Raw genomic sequence first — 14,700 nt, forward strand, 5'->3', positions numbered from 1 at the left:
CTGGGTGAGAGGGCACAGGAAACACGCTGAGGGGCTGCTAAGAGGGCGGTGCTGGTACGGGGTGTGGCGGCTGTACTTGTAGTTGAGGTGGGCACAGAGGTGTCCGCCACCACCAAGGAGCTTCCATCAGAGGAGGTATCACTGTCAGAACTGTCCACTCCGTCCTCCGCCGTGGTGCTCCCCTCACCCTCTGTCCCACTGGTGCCCTCACCATCGGTGGATTTGGCCTCCTGGGCCCTGTGGGATGCAGCTCTCCCCATCACCAGTGCCTCTGCTCCTCTGCCAGATGATGCTAATGCACATAAGGACAGAGTGACAAAACAAAAAGGGGGGGGAGAGACAAAGGATATCCTTGGTCAATGGCAGCAACAACACCACAGTTGGCGTACATGACACACACACACACAGGGAACAGCCCTACGCACTAGGCAATACACTAACAGTCACAATGCTAGTCACCAGCCCATGGACAGGGATACCTAACGCCAATTTCAGCATAACTGAGATCCACAGACACTGCCCAGTAGTGGATGCCTATTACCTTGGTTGGAGGAGGTTTACATCAGACCCTGCCAAACATGGGACCTACCCTGCAATGTCCGGCCTGGCCTAGGGGCACCCACAGGCCCACATCCGCCACCCGGATGCCACCCCACCACGTGCAAGTAGTATATTGGGGCGCTGTACTCACCCTCTTGTGGCTGCTGTGATGCCCCCAAGCACCCATCCAGCTCCGGATAGGCCACCGGCAGTATGGGGGCCATCAGGGGGGGTCAGGGTTTGAGGGGCACCCCTTCCTCGTTTCAAGGCCATCCCCAGCTGGGCCTTTGCCGCTTTCCGTGCCCAGCGCCTCAGATCCTCCTACCGTTTCTGACAGTGGGTGCTCCGCCTGCAGTAGACCTCCAGGGTCCGCACGTCCTTGGTGATGGCACACCATATACCCTTTTTTAAATGGGCCCTGACCTGCAGAGAAATACACATAGGAAAAGGTATCAGTCAGACCGTCCTGCCTGTTACACTCATGGCCCACCATACCCCTCACATACCCCTACGCACAGAGATTGCCCACCATACATACAGCACACTGCCCAGGGCCCTTCCACCAACCCCCCACACGAGGCCCTCACACACAGCACTACATGCATTTATGCCCCATGCATTGTGCTCACAGTGTACTCACTTGTTGGTGTGGAGGCCCATACAGCATTTGGTACTGGGGTAGGACCCCATCCACCAGTCTCTCCAACTCCGCAGCAGTGAAGGCAAGGGCCCTTTCCCCAGTAACACAAGCCATGGTCGGTTCCAGACACAGGTCACAGCAGCATTTGCAGTGTAGGTCCTCTCCTGTTAAAGATCAGGTAGCAAGTGAGTGAACAGATAGAAAATGGAGGTCAAGTCCATGGCGGTGCATACCATCACCGCCGGCGTACATCACCATTGGCCACTGTAACCCATAGGGCCCAATGGTATCCAATGAGGAGTTGCATGGCTGTTCTAGACCGCCTCCCGCAACGGCGCACAATGTCAGCGGAATTACCTCATTTCCACATGTCCCTCCGTACAAGACAGGAGGACGCCATTTCAGGGAGGAGGGCAGGCTATGGTACCTAACTGCGTCACAGTACACATAGGCACCATTTGGGCCTATCCAACAATATAATGTTACAGTCACAACACACAATGCACTGTAGTGTTTGTAAATATGGAATACTGACCAGCTGGTCACTGTTTTGCCCCCTAGATTGCAACCGCTGAGGATGAATAGGAGAAGGAGACATATCCCCATGTACAGGCCCCTTGGGGACTTAGCAACAATGGAGGACAGGCACATTATCCTCACCTATAGACTGGACAGGGCCACAATCACAGAGCTGTGTGCCCAAATGGAGCCTGAGCTGATATCTGCTATCCGTCAGCCCACCGAGATCCCCCCTCTTTTGCAAGTCTTATCTGTGCTCCATTTCCAGGCAACTGGCTCCTTCCAAGTGACAGTGGGCTTGGCAGCAGGAATCTCTCAGCCAATGTTCTCAATAGTGCTGACCAGAGTGTTGTCTGCCCTGATTAAACACATGCGCAGCTACATCGTTTTCCCCCAGGTGGAGGATTTGGCCACAGTGAAAGCTGATTTCTATGCAATGGGACATATCCCTGACATTATTGGGGCTATTGATGGTACAAATATTGCATTTGTCTGTCCCCCCCAGAGAAATGAACAGGTGTTCAGAAATTGAAAGAGCTTTCAGTCCATGAATGTGCAGATAGTGTGCCTGGTGGACCAGTACATCTCCCATGTGAATGCAAAATATCCTGAGCCTGTGCATGATGCCTTTATCCTGAGCAATAGCAGCATACCATATGTGATGGCTCAACTCCAGAGGCACCGGGTGTGACTAATAGGTGAGCCCTGGTTCCCACCCAGTTGGTGTTGGTGTACGGGTATGGTGTGGGCCCTAACGGTTAGTGTGTGTCTAACAGTTGTCCCTCGATAATTGCAGGTGACTCTGGTTACCCCAACCTCTCATGGCTACTGACCGCTGTGAGGAATGCCAGGACAAGGGCAGAGGAACATTACAATGAGGTACATGGGCGAACAAGAAGAATCATAGAGAGGACATTCAGCCTCCTGAAGGCCAGGTTTCGTTGCCTCCATCTAACAGGTGGATCCCTGTACTACTAACCCAAGAAGGTCTGCCAGATCATCATGGCATGCTGTATTTTGCACAACCTTGCCTTACATCGCCAGGTGCCTTTTCTGCAGGAGGATGAGGCTGGAGATGGCTGTGTGGCAGCAGTGGACCCTGTGGACAGTGAAGACGAGGAGGCAGAGGATGAGGACAACAGAAGTGCAATAATACGACAATACTTCCAATGACACACAGGTAAGACACTGTAACTTCATTTTTCATTGACAGTTTTGTTTTGACATTGTCACTGGCAGGCTGATTTTCCCACTTCTAAGGCCACTTACTGTACCCTTTGACATCTCTATTTTCAGATATTTGTGCCCCACTATCGCTCCTGGTGTGTTGACAACTACAGGTCATTCCTATGTATACATTACTGTACAGCTGTATTGCAGTGTTTAAAGCGTGTTAAACAAATACATAATTCAATCATTTGACGGACTCCATACTTGTATTTATTCAAATGGTGTTTATTTAAGTGCCAATAAGTAGAGGGGAATGTGCAATGGGCTGGGGTTATGGTGGAGGAATGTCCAGGATAGAGTCCAGTATATGTGGATCATATGTGCATTGTCCAAGGGGGCATAAGAAGTGGAGCAATGGCAGTTCAAGGTGGACAGGGTGACAGGGTGGCACACAAGGGTGACAATCAGGAGTGTCTTACTCCTGGCGGGGTCTTGGCAATAGTCTCTGGCTTCTGCCTGTATCACAGGGACCGTTTGCAGGGTGGTTCTCCTACTGCAAGGGAGGCATGCTGGTGGCCTGTTGGTCCAGTGGCGGGGCCTCCTGTCCAGTAGCGGCAGTGGAGGTGGAAGGCTGTTCATCGGTTTGGCTAGTATCAGGGGTCCGCTGGTGTGCCACTGCCTCCCTCATGGTGTTGGCCATGTCTGCCAGCACCCCTGCAATGGTGACCAATGTGGTGTTGATTTCCTTCAAGTCCTCCCTGATCCCCAGGTACTGTCCCTCCTGCAGCCGCTGGGTCTCCTGCATCTTGTCCAGTATCTGGCCTATTGTCTCCTGGGAATGGTGGTATGCTCCCAGGATCTTGGTGAGTGCCTCCTGGAGAGTCGGTTCCCTGGGCCTGTCCACCCCCTGTCGCACAGCAGTCCTCCCAGCTTCCTGTTATCCTGTGCCTCTGTCTCCTGAACTGTGTGCCCACTGCCACTGACCCCAGATCCCTGATCATCCTGAGTTTATGGGGTGGCCTGGGGTCCCTGTAGTGGTGGACACACTGCTGATTGATGTGTCCTGGGGAGGTATGGGCCCGCTGGGTGGGTAGCGTGCTGGTGTTTCCTGCTGGGGGAGGCTCGTGGTGGTATAGGACTGTGCCTGGATAACCGACTGTCAGGAGGTCCCTGATGGGCCAGGTTGGTCATCCAGATCCAGACGTCCAGAGCTGCTGTCATCACTGTGGGCCTCTTATGGGGTGGGGACTGGATGTTGCTGGCACCTCCTTTCCAGTGACGTTGGGTGGGGGACCTGTGGAGATGTAAATGCAGTGTTATTGTTTTTGCATGTGACATCTTGTGCATGGGTGTGTTGCCCTCTATGGTTGTTATTGCCCTGCCAGCTTTGCCTTGTGTGAGTTGTTATTTGGTGAGCTGTAGGTTGTTCCATCTCTTCCTGATGTCATCCCTTGTTCTAGGGTGCTATCCCACGGCATTGACCCTGTCCACGATTCTTCACCATAGCTCTATCTTCCTTGCAATGGATGTCTGCTGCACCTGTGATCCGAATAGCTGTGGCTCTACTCGGATGATTCCCTCCACCATGACCCTTAGCTCCTCCTCAGAGAACCTGGGGTGTTGTTGTGGTGCCATGGGTGTAGTGTGAGTGGTGTGGGGGAGGGTGTGTGGGGTGATGTACTGGGGTGTGTGATGTAAGGTGCGTGGATGGTGTATAGGTGATGGTGGTGTGTGGCTGTGGTCTTGTCTGTGGTCTTGCTATCTCTCTTGTGGCAATTGTTTTTAGTCGTAAAGGGTTATGGGTAATGTGGGTGTGTGTTTTATAGTGGTGTGGGTGTGTGGGTGTGTGGGTGTGGTGTGTGTATGGGTGTCAGGTGTGTGTTATTCAAATTGTCCAATGTAGTGTTGTTTTGTATGTGTGAGTGTATTTTGAGCACGCCGGTATGTACCGCCAATGGTTTAGCACCATTGAATGTCCGGCGTGATGATTCATGGGTCATAATGTTGTGGGCGTAGTTCTTTTGGCGTAATGGTGTGGGTTTTGCTACTGCCAGTTTATTACTGACCTTTGGGCTGGCGGACTTGTGTGTGTGGCAGTATAGTGATGGATTGCTATGTGTGTGTCATAATATGGGTAGCGGTAATTCGCTGCGGCGGCGGTAGGTTGCGGCAGTCAGCATAGCGGTAAGCGGTACTTACCGCCAATGTCATAATGAGAGCTTAGTCCAGTAGATAAATAAATACATTTTTGCGTAGTTGATCAAAGTTCTTCTATACAAAGGTTTCAATTAGCAGCCCACACGTGTTAGACCCCTACATGGCTGTAAGCCTGGGGCGTTCTCAAGGCTGCAAAGATAAATAGCATCTATTACTAATTAAACCTATGGAGAGTGTTTTGGTTAAAAGCATTTGAACATCACCTTGGTGGGATAGCAAACAGACAAGAGAGTGATGCCCCACATGTGTCGGCTGCTAATTGAAACCTTTGAATAGAAGAAGTTGGATCAACTAAGCAAAGATTGCTGTATTTATGTACTGGACAAAATGTGTTTGCTTTATTAAAAATCACCACTTTTGCATCATGAACCCTTGTCCTTATACTTATGATGGGTGTATCAACCTACCTTTTTCATATTAAGTCTTCAATCTTGAGGAGAAACTGATCCAAACCTAATTTGGTGAGCCACCCTATATGACTAATATGGGTATTTCGCAACAGAGGGGCTTTGATGGACCTTGAACCCTACCACTTGCTCACTAACATTTTGTTTGCTAAATGCTGTTTAATATTATTTCCCCACTGTAAAAATGATTTTCTTTGGGAATCGGGAGTGTTTATGGTTGTTGATGATGAGGAGTACCAGGTTTTAGAATTTTGTGTTAGGAGGGGGTCCTTACGCCTAAACTTTTTTGACGCGGGGTCTCGGCATCAAAAAGTCTGAAGACATCTGGCCTAGCAGTAAATTAAAGAAACCTGAGGTGGATTCAAGACTACACTGACATTTAATTGCAATGGGGACGGGCTTCTGAGCAGCGCTTTGGACACTCTATTTTACAAATTCCGAACTGAGAGAACAGTCAACCTGCACATACAAGACCCCATGCCTGTTGAGCAAAGTCCACCAGTCAGTCACTTGGGACATGTTTCCCTACTGACAATAAATATTGGGTGGGGTGTTCCACTTTGCAACCGCCTACTGAAGATGCACTCCTGGACAGAGGGATGGAGATGCAAATAATGAAGCCAGAACAGAAAAGACTTTGCCACTGCACGTAGCTCGATGGAAATTAGGTACATTTAGTAAAGCAGAATTGGCCTGACTTAAGGCTGCATTGGAAATATACATAGTAAGATGTTTCTGAAAATGGGTTATTTGCCAGACGGTACTGTACTGTATAAACCAAGTATACCACCGTAAACTAGAAACTTATTTTGACTGAGACGGCACAGCTTTCGCAAAGTAAGTAAGGTCCAGCACTTAATTCGAGTCCGTGGATGCCTCTGAGGCCCACTGGCCATATTTTTGGGGCTGGGACTTTTTTTTCCTCATCAGACATTTTTTGAGAGCAAAAGAGGGACTGAAGGCTACGCAACCTTAGCATTCAGCATGCCGACATTTAATAGCACCGGCTGTAGGCTTCTGGGCACCGGCACTCATTCCATTATAAATTAAGCACTAAGGAGTTTTAACTAAGTTTTGGGGTCCCCTCCACTTATTTTAAAGGTGGTCCTTTGTTGTCTAACAACGGGACATAAGTGAACCATTGAGGCTCAAACATAGGTTATTGCAGTAGTATAGACATGATACCACTACCCCTGCTATCTATGTGTGGACTCTTGCCTCAGGTAGGCACTGCACAATCTTATACAGCCATTTAAGTTAAAAGAAAAAGGCTGATAATGCTACTGATATATCCTCTTTTGGGAGAACACTTGTAGCAATATTTACTCCTACAGTTTTTCACAAGTAGTAGGCTTAAGGTAAGTGCCAATCTCAGAGGTCCAAAACCTACAGCTCCAGAGGGAAGAGTCCCACCTTCCAACAAGATATCTGTTTTTAATTATGCATGTAGCATGAAATATGATTTGTTGGGGTCTCTCACGGCTTATGTATGTGAGGTGATAACTTTCATACAAAAAACGTTCAAGGTACGGACAAGAGACTCCTTCGAGTAGCCACTGCTTTCGGAGTTGTTTTACAGTTCCTGTACACATGTTCTGCTTTAATCAGTCTTACTTGCGCGAAAATTGTGTCAAATCATGAAATGGCAAATGTTGAGAAACTTACAGAATTGTGCGAATTTCACCCTTGTAGTTAACGTTTCGCTCAAGTTTAGTATTACATTGTCATGTTCGAAGAAAGAGTGTATCTCAATGTGACATTTTGTACTTGAGCCAGTCTCCCGCAGGCACAAATCATGCAATGTTTCACATTATGCAAAACAGGGAAAATTTCGCACATCTCAGGTAAAACAAAATTCTGTAATTATGCAAAATTATGCCAGCATAATAACAATTTTGTTCAGGCCTAAAATACATCAGGCCAGGCTGCTTGGTGAATACAACTTGCATAACTCTGGGGTGTGGGAATGTGTTGCTCCAAGACTCAGTAATACACAAGTGAAGGCTCCTATTGTGGGTTTGTCTGTCCCACCGCCTGTGATTTCTTGGCTCTAGGTAAGGGGCAGCAAATAATGGAATGGGATCTCCTATTGTGGATCTCTCGATGCCAGGCTGGAATATTGCGTGCTCCACTTTTCGGATAGATCTGGAATCTGCTCTGCCAAAATAATCCCATTATGACTAATTCTGTCTAAAAGCAAGTTAGGGGTCATGAACATAATATCCTGGAATATTGCAGGGGCCAGTAAAATCGCTCAAGACCCCATTTTGGAATCCTTTTTGAAAGACTTCGACATTGTTTGCCTACAGAAAACCTGGAGATTAGCCGAAAATCCGTTAGCTTCATTTGAAGAATTCCTAAACCCGGCTGCAAAAGCTAAGCCCAGAGGGCAACCAAAAGGTAGCCTCTCAACGTACATAACCACATGCAAATCATTCAGTGCTAAGATCATTGACCTGCAATTAGTTCACATGTTAGCTATCATTATTGAAAATTGTTTGTTGGAACAAACATCCATGCCCGTCATATTAATAAATATTTACATCAACCCTAACATGACGCGTAATCAGCACCTGCTAGACACAACTAAAAAAGAATTGTTATCCCTAAGAGCGGCATACGGAAACTCCCCCTGGATCATCACAGGTGACTTCAACCTAAACTCCACGCCAGACTCGGACTACTACCTTCATTGGATGCTGCGCCAAAATGGCTTAGAGCTGCAAACAGCGGAAGATGCAGACTTTGCGCACATCACCGGTAAGACTTCCTGCACATCCTTTGTATATGTGCTCTGCTACCCTGGCGTAAGCTGTATCTTAAGAATATCTTCAATGCCAATGGTATTAGATCATGCCAGCAGGCTATCCCGTTTAGTCTGAAAGGATTGACTCCGCAATACATGGCCTGTTTGGCCAAATTTATTTTAAAAACTGAATATCTCTTAAAACATGCTACAAGAAACTAAGACGGTTGACCAGGCCATCAGCTTGCATTATAAATGAACACTGTCAGCTCCAGGCATACGAGTAAGGGCCGCAGCATTTCTACCAACAGCACTTTTATACCCTACCCTTGGACTGGACAAATTACATTTTAATAGTCCTAAAAACTGAGCACAAACAATTAACCCAGCAACGTTTTCTGATGTTTATCACCTAGAGCCCTTTTGAGCGAGTATAATACACCAGTCAGTGGCTGAATGTGGATCTGGTATGCATGACTACACACCTTAAGGCGATCAACAACTGAGAAGGACTTATTTGGTCTAAAAATAGTAAGGAAAATATGAATATACTGAATGTTTTATGGTATTCTATCGTTTGCTTTTGTATGGTAATTGCAATTATTTTGATTAATTACGGAATAAAATATAAAGTAAAGGTGATTGGGTGCTCCAGTATCGTGGTAGGTCGGGCTTAGAGTCCTTACCTTAGCTAGAGTTTGGGAGAGCTCAGAAGGCTTCCGAGCATGTAAATCGCTGTGGTGTTCGTCCAGAACTGCAAGCAAAAAGTTACAGCTAAGGTCAAGACTGGGAGGCAACAATATCACTCCCGAAACTTCCGTCCCTTGAAGCGTTTCCTGTCTGTTTTTTAAAATAGCTCGGTGGGTTGCCTAACTACTCCGGATAGCGCTCTCTAGATCCTGCCGACCCTGTAAACCCCTGCAGTGAGGATGCTAAGGGAGTCTGCGCACGCCTTTTGTGGAGAGAGATGGGGAATAAAAGACTCCCCACGTGTGGTGGTAGAGAATGAACTGAAGTCAGGCGCGGCCCGAGCAGGGAGCGTGGCTGCTGAAGACATCTGCAACAGAGGGGAGTCTCAGAGCAGGAATGCGCCCGCCGAGACAGAGAGGCCTCTGAGCGCCTCTGAATTGGACAGACCCCAGAGGATCATGGGATACAGATGGTTCCATTGAAACGAGCGGCGAGACGTCCTATATCCCCGCAATACACTGCCCCATCTCCCAACCCACGCTGCCTTCATACAACGCCAAGGACCCCTGCCAAGATTCGTGATAGCAGGCACAATTGGCAGGCACCCCAGAACTTTAGACTGCTGTTCCTATCGTTTGTCTCGCAGACTTTTTAATGGGGTCGCACTCATTCTTCAATTACTGGTCTCATACACTCCCATGGAGTTGCGCCCATTCACATATCACTAGTCCCAAACACTTAAGCAGAGTCGCACTCATTCACCCATTGCTGCTTTTGCTTTTCTGCTCTATTTATTTATTCACTTACTTATTAAGACGTTTTATAAAAACATTGGATCCCGATTCATGAAGCATTTTTTGTGGAGTCGCAGTCATTCACTTATGACTTACCTCATACACTTCAATGGAGTCTCACTTGTCCCAATGATGTATTGCAGTTTCATATAGTCCTCAAACGCAGTCACCTATCCATTACTAGTCTCATATATTTCAATGGAGTCTCACACCTTCATTCATCACTAGTCCCATGTGCTTTAATGTGGCCTTACCCAGTGGCCCATCACCAGTCTGAAACACTTTAGCTGTATCTCAATGATTCACCACTTCACACCCTGCCTATTTGGACATCGGTCTATTTCCTCCCTGTTGTTGGGAAGATTCCGATCTAGGGACATACCTGGTCCACTATAACAGAGCTTTGTAAGATGTGGTGTGCGAGAGTATGAGAAATTATGAGTGCAAGAGAAGGGCTGTGTGAAAATGTATTTGAGAGAGGGTACTTGAGACTAGCTCTGACATGACCCATTGAAGGACGTATAGGCGCGTACAGCGCGATGACGAGGGTGCGCGGCAAGGAGAGTAGTGGCAAGGAGCGGTGCTCGCTTCAGCGGGTCCCAGTGGGGTCTGTAGGGTCCGTGGACTAGGTGGACTGCAGCGAAAAGTTTGTGGGAGGCCCTGTTTGCCCACCCCCCTCCGCCCGACAACCTCTGCCGTGGACATCAGTTACATCTTTGGATGCAGCGGGCGACATGTGGTTGGGATGTAGTCAGCTCCTGCAGAGGCTGCGGTGATTTTTCCCAGCTGGCCAAACCGCCAGCTTGCCCACGTTTTTGAGGAATTTTTCTGAGCTGTGGGAACAGCCCACGGGGTCAGGTTAGAGTGGAGAGTGCGAGACAGTGGTGCATTAGGTGCTGCTCCACAGGGTTGAGGGTGGCAGTGGGCGGAGACGGCCTGAGTAGGGGCTGGAGCCGCTTGCAACCTGTGGCCCTCCCCATCGCTTCTTTCTGCTCCCATTTCTTTTTACTCCTCTTGCCCCTTTTTCTTTGATGACTTCAATTTATTAACCTGCACACTGCATATGTTGAATATGCTGGAGACCAGCCGGAGACTAGCCGAAGGCCAGAAAGTGCCAGGAGCACCCATTTGGTGAGGTGAAGGTAACAGCAGGAGCCGTGTTGACTTGTAGGCCTCGGAGGTCACGAAGGCCCACGGAAGCAGTCGTGGTGTGTGTGCCGCGACCTCCCAAAGCATATCTCACTTTTCTTCTCCACCCCGTACTCTGAACTGTGCGTGGTATGCATGGTCTTCACTTTTGGCCCTCTGAAAGTGGTGCCCTCTCCCTCATGCTGCAGAGGCAGAGTGAGCTGGGTTGGGGTGGTGGAGCGGAGGGTGGACAGGCAGTATAAGCACTAACTGGCATAGATGTGGTGCACACATTGTAGCAGAGTAGAGAAGAGGGTGAGGTTGTAATTGCTAGGGGGGGCAGCTAGCCGCCGAGGTGCGGCTTGTGGGGCACAATTGGGGACCAGTCGGAGTTGGAAGGCAGCTGAGCGAAGTTGAGTGAATTTCTGCAATTATTTGTGATTTTACATCTAGACTTATACATCTGTTTGGCTCTGGAAGCTGAATTATACTCAAGGTATCCTTTAGGAGGTTGTCTTGATTAAGGAGAGTACGCTCCAGTCCTCTGATTGCTACATCTAATTCTTCTTCCAATAACTTCCTGAAGTTAAAAAATCCATCTGCCGAAGGAAGTCTCTGTTGTCCCATTTGAAGGCTCATCCTTCAATCTTGAGCTTCTTCTCATTGAGTGGCAATAAGGAAAAAAACAAAGAGATGGCCACTGGTATGGACCAAGCAGCTGAAGCAATTTTAGATTCTTCAGTGTTTCATTGGGCTTCTTCTTGCCAAGATATTCAAATTGGTTAGCATTCACAATCACTCTCTTCAACTAAGTTAAATGTGTTCTGCGAATCCCCTTGTCAAGTGGAAGATGTTGAAACAGCTGCAGCACGGGCCACATACAGGAAAAGTGTTGCCTGTAGGGATACTGGGATGGATCTTGTGGATGTTGCAATATTGAGTCCTATTACCAAAAGTCATATTGAACTGAACTCTGTAAGTGGCACACATGGTACTCAGAGGTTGGTTTTTATTTCTGTACACGTGGATCATTCAGATTCTCATTGTGGGAAAGTTGACTCCCCAGCATTAAAACATGCCTCTCACATGGAAAACTTTAATGGGTCCCATTACGATGAGCTTAGAGGGGGCCTTGGTGCCCTGGAGGATCTTACTTTGTCAAATGTTGATGTTTTTAATGATAAGTCTACAGAGGGAGGCTTGTTTGATTTTTCCAGTCTACCTAGGGGGGAGCCAGGTTCTGCAATGTTCGTGGAGTCACCCTTCTTTGCCTGCTCTGCATAGAAGTACACCTTCTTTGAAGGCCTTGTCATCTATTTTAGTGAATTTAATGAATGATGATTAATTTTTGTCCTCTGGGGCTCAAGGGTTTGTGCAGCCATTTAATCTGGAGGGGGAAAGGTGGGTAAGGGAAATACCTCATCCGAAATTGTGTTTTGCATAGAAAAAGAGTTATCCTCCATTCTAGCTTTATTGGAAAGATCAGTTTGTAATTCCGATCACGTATTGGAGGTGCTGCCACAAGTTGTTTTTGGGATTAAGCACATTACCTCCCCTGGTTCATGTTCAGTGCAGGGATTAAAGTCAAAAGAGGCGAAATCGCAGTCCACCTGAGTTATTCCAGTGGCTAATGGTGGGCTAAAAAAATCCGGTATCCAGGTGGGTAGGCCTTGTGTGCAAAGCGCTTTTTTCCCTTCCCTCAGGAGAAACAAATGGAGAAATCAGGGTTAAACAAGAGGAGGCTAATGTGTATACCTTAGAATATTTATTTCAGGGGAGCAATCTGGCCAAGCAGGGGGCCCAAGAAATGGAGAAACCCCGACCTGTTTTTAATAAAAGAGCATCACTTCTTAGTGGTGCTCCTTCCCTTTATGCTTGATCTTACGCTGTTCTTCCCAAAGTATCCTTTATTGAGGACCCCAGGGAAAAACCCTCCGAGGGGAGGAAGAAAAAGAAACGCCTGGTTATGAAACATAGGTAAAAAAACTAAGGTTTGCAATTGTTTTGGAGGAGTTCATATCACCTGATCAGTTAATAAATGCTGAAATATCGAATAAGGTATCACTTGACCAACCAAAAAACACTAAATTATTGAATAATGTGCCTCCACATTTAGGTCTGGCTTCTGATTCTGTACTTTCTTCTATCGCTCTTCATCCTATAAATGCATCCCAAGAGGAGGGGTGGAATCCAGAGATGCCTCCATTAGTTTCCTGTTTTGGGTAATGCCTATTCAGCATGCACTTAAGTTAGTTGGGACTCTCAATGGAGAGGCCCAACTATTCTTTTCATCATCACTGGCCCCTCGTGTTAGGTCTGGGACACGGCCTGGTAATTATTCAAGGGGTTCCAAAATAGGGTTAAGCCCGATTGTTTTGGATTTAGTATCTTTGTTCGATCATGAATTTGGCCTTTTTAATAGACAATTCATTTTACATCTATTATTGGAAATTGAGGCCTTTAGATTGGGAACAATTAAAGACATTGAAAATGTCTATAAAAAAAACCCTGAGTGTAACATTTTGTTCCAGGATTGTCGTAGTGCTGATCTTAGAGAATGTGGATTTTTTTCAGACAAGAGGAATTGATGTACTTCTAGTTGAGTCTATTAATGTGACTAATTGTGATAGTCCCATGTTGAACCCACAGGGTGTCTCATTAGATGTGAAACAGAAGGGGGGGGGTCTCTTAATCTGAAAGAAATTACTATATTAGTAGACAGTTGCATGGGGAGGAGAATGATAAGTGTTATGGAGAAGGAGGATTCCGGTGCTTGGATTCTGATGGAGAAAGATGAGTTATCTAGTTGGAGTTGGGTAGCTGGTACATTGAATGGGACTTCATAAACATCACAAAGCTTCCGGTGTGGTAGCGGTAACCTTCCAGGTAATTTAGTATCTTGGAATAAGGCAGGCCTAGGTCAGTCCAATTCAAAATTGAATTTCGTAGCACAGTCTAAGCCCTTTGATAATTTGCCTCCAAGAAACCTAGGCCTTTTCTGGTTTTAAGTAGGATAATTATTTTGTTTACTCTTGTGTACCAGCACCCTGGGTAAAAGGCCATGCTAGTGGAGGAATAGCTATCCTTCTTTATAATGACATCAATTAGAACCCAAAGGTATTTGTTCATGCTTCAAAACTTTGCGTCTGTCTAAAATTAGCTTTGACTAATGCGAAGGGTGGGTTATCATCTTTCTTGCTTGCAAATGTATATCTGGTAATTCTCATGATATCCTTGTTGTCTCTATGTTTTCTTTGCTATATAGCATTAGTTTCCTGGAGTAATGTTCTTTAGTTATTATTGTAGGGGACTTTAATACTAAAGTTTCACATTCTGCCTGTATGACTCTTCGTAATACTGAAATGGATGAGAAGTGGTGGATTCCAGAGCCAGTTTTGGCTGGAAAAGTTAGCTCAGATAGGAGGGGGCCACCATTTCTTGAAAATGTTAAGATCAGATGAATTCATCTTCCTAAATGTTAGATTCCCCTAAGACTCTCCTGCTTCTTTTACCTTTCACTCCCCTCGTGGTCAATCTTTAATTGACTACATGGTGGTATCAAATGTTTAGAGTCTGCTCTCAATTAGAGAGTGTGAGACAGACTTTAGCCATCACAGTGAACTCTCAGTATCTTTAGATTTAGATCTGAAGGTTCTTGATCCCTTGAATTCCAGCAAAGATAATGTAGCTTATAATAAGTCCAAAGGATCCACGTGGATGCACCTTCTGGTCAAGGAACAACATAATAAGTCTGGGCCATAGTATCAAAATTGCTAGTTTTGGCCCCTCTGAATCTACAGAGAACCGTATTTCCTGATATTTCTTATGTGGATCTCTGTTGAGTTCCAA

Source organism: Pleurodeles waltl, chromosome 4_2 (assembly GCF_031143425.1).
Source record: "Pleurodeles waltl isolate 20211129_DDA chromosome 4_2, aPleWal1.hap1.20221129, whole genome shotgun sequence".
Lineage (NCBI taxonomy): Eukaryota > Metazoa > Chordata > Amphibia > Caudata > Salamandridae > Pleurodeles > Pleurodeles waltl.